This window comes from Passer domesticus, chromosome 1 (assembly GCF_036417665.1).
Source record: "Passer domesticus isolate bPasDom1 chromosome 1, bPasDom1.hap1, whole genome shotgun sequence".
In the NCBI taxonomy this organism is placed as follows: Eukaryota; Metazoa; Chordata; class Aves; order Passeriformes; family Passeridae; genus Passer; species Passer domesticus.
The window spans coordinates 141,188,596-141,196,238 of record NC_087474.1 but is presented as its reverse complement, the minus strand read 5'-3'; the positions used below and the strand labels follow the sequence as shown (position 1 = coordinate 141,196,238).

The following is a 7,643-nucleotide window of genomic DNA, read 5'->3' as shown; positions in this document are numbered from 1 at the left end:
GGGCTGCACAAGCCTACAGAAACCTCAAATGCTCTCTTGCACTGGACTTCATTTAGCTGTATCCATTCTGTAAAGGTAAATCAGACTGCTGCAAATATATGTGCATTGAGTAATGAACTGGTCAGAGAATTTCTTTGTGTTACTGCAGCCTCTCGATTTCTTCAAGTTCCTTTGCTTACTTTCTCACTTTAACTTTTCCTACTTGAAAACTGGGGGAAGAAGCAGAAGGGAGTTTTAGTGTTTTAAAATGATGCACTGAGGTCTGGATCCTACAGATAAAAGGGACTTTTTAAACTCTTCAGTTGGAGGTAAAATTTATATCCTTTGGCTACATGTGTACTTCACATGAGTGCCAGCTAATAGGAAATTTTATTTTCTGACTCTGTAAAGCAAAGATTTTGTGAGACTTCATGGACTTTGACTTGAAAGTAAATTCTCAGTTTGGATTTGTCAGAACAGTTTTACAGGCCAGTTAGGAGACACAAAATGGTTTATGCTTTGGGGATGCAGTCTAAGAAATGCTTATTACTGTAATTAAATGTAGAAGTGGAAAGGGAGTAAATTAAAGGGGAAAACTTGTGGTTTGGTTTTGGTTTTCTGTTTTTTTTTTTAACCTGAAGTTACTAGCTGACCCATGTCAAGCAGTGATAAGCTCTTCAGTTTACCTGTTGAGGTCTTTCTAGACAAGACAGACTGCTGTGTAGTTTTTGACTAAATGCAACTTCAGTTGCCTAAGGTTAGATAACCCAACAGGATTCTGTCATACAATCTTTAAAAGTTGTTTTATGTTAACTTACAGATAAGTAGAACATTTTTCTATAAATGCAGCAGTGATCAGAGCAGAAATACTTGCTGTACTTGAAGACAGTCTGCCATTAAAGCCACCCTGGAGTCTGAACACAGTATGTATTTCAGTTTGATTTGCTGCGTGCTACTGTTTATGTTGTAACTGCAGTTCAGAATTTTTACAAAATATGGAAGTCGGGTGATTTCTTTAGATTGCTTGAAAGTGAAGTAGCCCTGTTGTGCTTGCCAGAGAGCTGCAGCCCCTCGTGCTCGCCGAGGCTGTGGCAGGAGCAGGGGTGTCAGACACAGGCCTGCAGACGCTGCTGCCCTGTGTGATGTGATGGTCGTGCATGGCAAACAGCCCCGCCTGCCTTGGCCTGAGAGCTTCCCTGAGCCAGCCCTGCAGCCTGCCTTGCATTCCCTAAGGAAGATCCAGGGCTGTGGTACTGGTGTTGCCACTTATTTCTTAGCGACAGGAGAAAATGGTTCCAACTTTTCATTGTGTGCCCAAGCAGCTGCACAACTGGCTTACATTGGATCAGAATAAAAGTGGGTGCCCTGGATCCACCACTGGATATTTTGCTGCTTCCTATGTGCTCTTGTTTCTGCTTTATTTTGGGGGGAGGGTGGAGGTGGGGAGGGGTGTGTGGAGTTGTCTATGTGTCAGGTTTGAACCCTTGGGGTTTTTAAAATTAAAAAATAAAACACCTAAAACCAAACTAAAAAAAAAAAAAAAAAAACTACCACCCAACCAAAAAAAACCACCCCCCAAAAAAAACTTGGGCTAGAGAACAGCTTTTAATCCTTGACAGCCAAACATCTGCCCTTGTTCTGGTCCAGGCTGATCTTGCTGAACCAGGACTATACCTTGTGAGTCTCCTCTTCTGTGAGGAGAGAACTCCTAACGCCTTGGGCAACAGCTGGAAAGCAAATGCAGCCTTAGGAAATAGCCTGGATGCCAGCAGGGGTGGCAGTGGCTGCCCGTAGGAGGGGCTCAGTGGGTGCTGGCAGTACCAGCTGCCTGCTGCAAGGAGCCAGGAGAAGCAACAGGGTATGTACCAAAGATTGCTTAACTGGCCTGATCATAATTGAAGGAGAAAATACCTGTGACTGCCACATGTATTGCAGGAGGGTGTCAGATGTTGTACACCTAATAATTCCTTTTGCTGGAAGTACTGCACTGACTGCAGACTTGCTTCTTCTCTGAGCTCTTATTTCATTCCTTTATTAACATTTGAAGTAAGTAGTAGCATGTAATTCCCTACACCAATTTATTGTTAGTTATTGCTTTACGGTGTGAGAGTCAGTACTTGTGTATCAAGTACTTGCCCTGAGTTTTAGGGAGAAGCATGATCTGTTGGATCCATTGCCGAGGGCAGTGGGGTGTCTGGCACTGGCAGAGGGATGCAAAGAGAAGGCAGGTGAGGGTCTGTTTAACCCAGCACTCCAGGGCTGTTCCCTGAGAGCTGGTCCTTCCACAGACCTGGGAAGGGTGGGGACCCTTCCTGTTGCAGTCCTTATGCTTGGAGTAACACATTTGCACTTTATTTGCGAGCTTTTTTCCCCTCTATATTTCCACCTATTTGCAACTGCGCAGTCTCGGAGCTGAATTAGGGGCATTTACAGGATTATTCTCTTGGCTCACAGGACAAAGCTGATTGTGTTTGTCAGCCTGAGTTCGGGTGTGGCAGCAGGGACTCCCTGCTGATCCGCCCGTCTTCAACCGGCTGCTTCCCATAAGTCCTGTTAAATGCAATCTTTTATTTTAATGTCCTCTTGAAATGCTTGAATGCTGCAGTGGTGCAGAGCCCAATCTATCACATGTGCATCGTGTCCTGTCCTACTGTGCCATGTCAGTACAGGGCCACTCCTTCATATCAGTCAAATAGGGGAGAGAATTCGGGCCCAAGAATTTGCATTTAGATCCTGACTGTATATTTTACTCCACTACCCTCTCTCTGAATTCCTTTCTTCGTACTCTTAGGCAAAGCACTTAGCTATTACAGCAGCTTATCTCACCTTTCCAATGGAAGTCCCCGGGGTGAAGGTAATGAAGGGAGAGGAGCTGTGCGCCACGGCTCACTATCAGTCACTGCTGCAGCCAGGGATGGCCGGGGGCTGTCCCGGCCAGCAGTGAAGGGCTCCACGGTGGACACCCTCACATCCTTCCCGGTAGCTCCTTTGGAGCACCAGCCACACCCGGCGAGCCCCAGTGCGAGTATTGCCGCTCGGAGCGGCCTTGGGGCCCTGGGCCGCCCCAGCCCCTCCTTCCTGAGGCGGCGGCCAGCTGCGGCCGGCACGGAGCTCCAGCGCCCGCCCGGGCGGAGATCGGAGAGCCCAGCCCGGGCGGAGATCGGGAGAGCCCAGCCCGGGCGGAGCTCCGGAGAGCGCAGCCCGCCGCAGCCCGGGCGGAGCTCGGAGAGCGCAGCCCGCCTCAGCCCGGGCAGAGGCAGAGCCCAGCCCGCCTCACCCCGGGCGGAGCTCGGAGAGCCCAGCCCGGGCCGTGCCCGGCCGCTCCCGCGTCCCGGCGGCGCCGGGCGGGCACGGCCGCACGCTCCGGGCCGCCACGTCACGCTCAACGCGCTCCTGAAATGCCCCTGGAAGTGCGAACGGGGAACGCCGTCTGGATGCGTGAGGCAGTGCCAAGGGCTACCCAGACAGGCTGTCGGGATCCTTTCCCGCAGGCTTTCCCAGCCCCGACGGGACACAGCCCTGAGCAGCCCCATGGCTGAACCTGCCCAGAGCCAGCAGCTGAACCTAAAACCTCCCGGGCCCTGTTCCCCACAGAATTTCCCGGTGAGTTCCCCCGCAGCACAAACCCCCTTTGCAGTTTGTGCTGCTCCGCCCAGGCTGAGCGCTGCTGGCCCGCACGGCTGGAGCTGTGCTGGCAGGTGGTGGCTGGCTGGAAGCTCATTCTTTTGAGCTGTCTGAGGATCCAGAGCCTTTCTGTTTCATGTGAGATGGGGACTGACCTACCCACACTAGTACCAGATACAGGGGAAAGGTGGGAGACACTCCAGGACACAGGACCAGGGGACTCGGTCTCTCATACACATACGAACATTCCCATCACAAGTCGCAATTTCGACAAATTACTACTGCTTTTCGACAACGAACACCTGAACAGCAAGTTCCCAGCCTGCCCTAGGTTTTAAAGTGCGCGGTCCGGGGCTATCGGCCCCGAGGGGAAGGATGAGGAGCGGACACTCCCTTCTCCAGCCCGGCTCGACCGCCAGGCGCTCGCGGTCCCCGGCCCGAGGCGAGCTCCCCTGGCCCGGGTCCAAGGCCGGTGCTCCAGGGCTGTGCCGTCAGCAGGGCCCGTGACATGGCCCAAGTTATTCCCGCAGGACAGGGATCAGCCCCGCCAGGCACCGCGCCCAGCGTCCCTGCCGCTGCTCCGAGGGAGCGACTGCGGCCGGGAGAGGGACGGGAGGAAAGGGAGCCTCGCCCCGGAGGGAGGCGCGGTGCATTCCCCGGCGGGCAGGGGAAGCAGCGGCGGCAGCGGCCACCGCTTGAAGGCTGCGCCCCAGCCCTGCGCTCCCCTGGGCTCAGGTTTCCTTTCTCCCCTGCCAGACCCAGCCCTGCCCGCGTGGCAGGCACGGGCTCCAGTGGAGCCGTCTGTCCGTCAGTCCGTCCGTCCGTGCTGCAGAGCCAGCGGCAGCTGGGCCTCACCTCCCTTAACCCCACCAGCTGAAATCAGTTCAGATGAAATTTTCCACTTGAGAATCATGCGAGACCAGAATAGCTTTCCAAGGTATTATTTTTTTTTTCCCCTGCTAGCTAGAGGAAGGCCAGGCAATGCCTTGCAATGTTTGCTTTTAAAACACCCTCTAGATGGCTTTGGGAAGTCTCTGCTGCATGGGCAGCCCCACCAGGAGAACCACTGAGGCTCCAGCGTGCCAGGCTGCAGCCGCTGGCTCAGCCACTGTTCCCCTGGCAGTCCCAGCCCTGCATCCCTTGGGACCATCATGCCGAGTCCCATGGAGCCACAGTGCATTTCTCCACGGTGCTGCTGCAGCGCTGTGGGGGCCTTGTGAGATCCTGCAAGGAGCTGGACAAGTGGGGAATGGACAAGCAGGGGAAAGGCAGAAACAGAAGGGGCATTCCCAGCTTCTGCTCAGGCTCCAAAGTGGTGTTTGTTTGGTGGCTTGTGAGAAGAAAAACAAACAATCCACAAAGCAAAGCTGGTTTAGCTTAGCACATTCAGCATGCTGTGCTTCTGCTTCTGCCAAATGCATTTTGCAATCTCCTTGGAGCAGGGGCTCTCCCATCACTGGTGCTTCCAAAAGGCTGGGATCCCTTTCCAGCCCCAGCCCCACTGCACCCATGGCATGCACCCACCCACACCCACCTCCAAGGGCCACTGCTGCTCTGCCTGCATGGCTGGCATGCAGCTGCTCTCCCCTGAGCCTAAGGCCTTGGAGGATGCCACCTGCTTGGGCATTTCTGTGGGGTTCAGCCATCTCAAACCTCAGAGTCAGGATAAGGTGAGTCACCTGTAGCCTGGCAATGAAGGGACGGGCAGATAAAGCCCACAGCAGCCTTGCAGCCCACGGCTCACACACAGACCTGGCTCCAGACCTTGGTGCCCTGGACGACCTCCTGGTGCCTCTCACCTGGCTGCAGGCAGGTAGGGCTGTGGCTCCAGGCACCAGCTTGGCACAGCACACAAAGCTGCTGCTGGCCCAAGCAGTCTCTGGCAGCCACGAGGTAATGCCTCCAGCCCAGAGCAGGGAGTTTCTTTGACATTAAACCTGTTAAACCATCAGACTGCTTATATTGGATGCACCTTGAGCAGGATGAGTCCTGCCCCAGTGCAAAACCCTGGAGGACACGGGAATTAGAGAGGTTTCAGAGGAGAGATGTCTGTCTCACATGCCGAGTGCCCCATCACGGACTCACGCAGGACTGAAGCACTCGGGATGAGATGGTGGCCACCAGCCCCTGGTGCAGGAGTGCAGACAGCCTGCTTGCCACGCCAGGGCTGGCACTGCAGCCACAGCCAAGCAGTGTGCCTGGCACCCTGCACACCCGCCAGCCAGAGCCTTGCACCTGCCGGGACAGGGCAGGAGACCACTGTGGATGTGACAGGGCAGGCAGGGGAGGAGGGAGGGGATATGTCATGTCACACCCTGTCACACCACAGCCCTCTGCAGTTCCTTACAGCCCCCTGCCCCCAGCAGCACTGGGATTCCTGGGAGCTGGTGCAGGCTCCCTGTGCCACAGACTGAGCCTGTCTGCCCAACTTGCTGCTCTGGGCTTGCTCCACCTGCCTGTTTCCATATGATCACATTTTCTTTCTGCCTGTGACTTTCTATTGCCTCTCCAGTGACTACTAACAGTCCCCCAAACTCAGACTGACGTTGTCCCTTCAGGTTTCTGGGGTTTGTCTCACACTGCAGCAATTTCACCTTAAAACACATTGTCTTGTAAGCTTCTATTTCCACACTGTGTGTTTTACACACACAGCATACTGGGCTTTCTGCAGCACGTCCCCAGGATACTCAATAAACCAAAAGTTGTTTCTTTACCCAGTACAGTTCCCAGCTTCCCACATAAATGAGATCTAAGGTGATTTGTTTCATTTTTAATTCCAAATGAATGATTGCAAGTCCCAGGAGCAGGGTTTCGGGTAAGATGCACAAGGTGAAGCTGAGGACATGCACATAACATACAAAGCATCATGGTCTGGACTAAGCTACACTCAAACCAGCTGAAGGCCCTGACAGCGAGTCAGAAGGCATTGTTTCAGCATTAAGTAGATTGCTTATTTTTTTCCAAAAAAAAATCAGTTTCTGCACTAGGCTCCATTGCCCAGTTGAGCAAACTGATAAAAGCAAGAAGCAGAACTGTAATGCTCCAGATGGAAGCACAGCATTTGGCTGGGTATCTAGTCTGTAATTCACACAGAGTGTCTGTACTGTCTACAAATGGCAGGACAGATCAGTAGAGACAGCTTATTAAATGATTGTGGCTTCTCTGGATGTTTTAAAATCAGTGATTATGGGGTTTCACAACAGATCTCAAAAAGGTCCTTTTGGATGGTTCACAGGCTGTCCTGTGCCCATGGAAAAACAGCAAAGGAGGAGGATGGCATGGTAGTATGCCTGTCTCACTGTAAAGGAAGTTTCTCTGTCCATTTGGGAGCCACTCTGGGAGTCTCACTCACATCACCCCAGACTGGGCAGTTTGAGCTGCCAGGTGCCCTCCCTGACTCCATACACACACCACTCACACACTCACCATCCCCACCCTGGCTTTCCCATAGCAGAATTTCAAACATCTGGCTCCTTTAAGTATTTTAATTGTGGTACAGCAACAACATCTTAGCGGGTGTCCCTGGGGAGGGAACCCCACAAAGAGATCCCCGAGATTTCATGCCCTCACAGTGTATGCAGCTGCTCTTCACATGCCTTGCACTCTCTGGGTCTGGTGATGATGTCTGGTCTCAGCCGTGCTGTTCATGGGGCCGTGCAGTCCCGGTGACCGCCCACCCCGGCTGGGACCCCTGCAGGCAGAGGGTCGGCATCCACTCATGCCTCGTTGTCTGCAAGCAACTTATCCCCCCCAAGGCATGATGAGCACTGGCACACCCAGCTACTGGCACTCAGTGTGTTCCTCAGGCCTCTCCCCAGCTGGCATGGGCTGTAGATGAGTAACTGAAGGATGATGGATGCAGCCATGAGCTGTCACTCCCTGCAGGTGCTGTAGGAGCTTTCAGCCCTCTCACCTGGAGCAGAGAGGAGCTGCTGGCCACTCCTCATGCCCCTGGCAGAACATGGGGCTGCTCTTGCCGCAGGCACCAAGGGAGCAGGGCCCTGGGGATGGGGCTGACGCCTCCAGCCTGCTCTGTGGCC

The 7,643-nt window shown here is 53.7% G+C and overlaps 1 long non-coding RNA gene across 2 annotated transcripts in view; it reads right to left on the bottom strand.

Moving 5' to 3' along the window:
- LOC135283167 (uncharacterized) overlaps positions 1-7,643 on the bottom strand; it is a 30,089-nt gene that overhangs the window by 6,560 nt on the left and 15,886 nt on the right. Inside the window, exon 1 of one of the 2 annotated variants that reach the window (XR_010349036.1) lies at positions 2,806-2,949. The exons of the other annotated variant lie outside the window; for it this stretch is intronic. This is a non-coding gene — a long non-coding RNA (uncharacterized LOC135283167). Of the gene's footprint in view, positions 1-2,805; positions 2,950-7,643 lie in introns of those variants that run through there. 2 annotated transcript variants of the gene reach the window in all.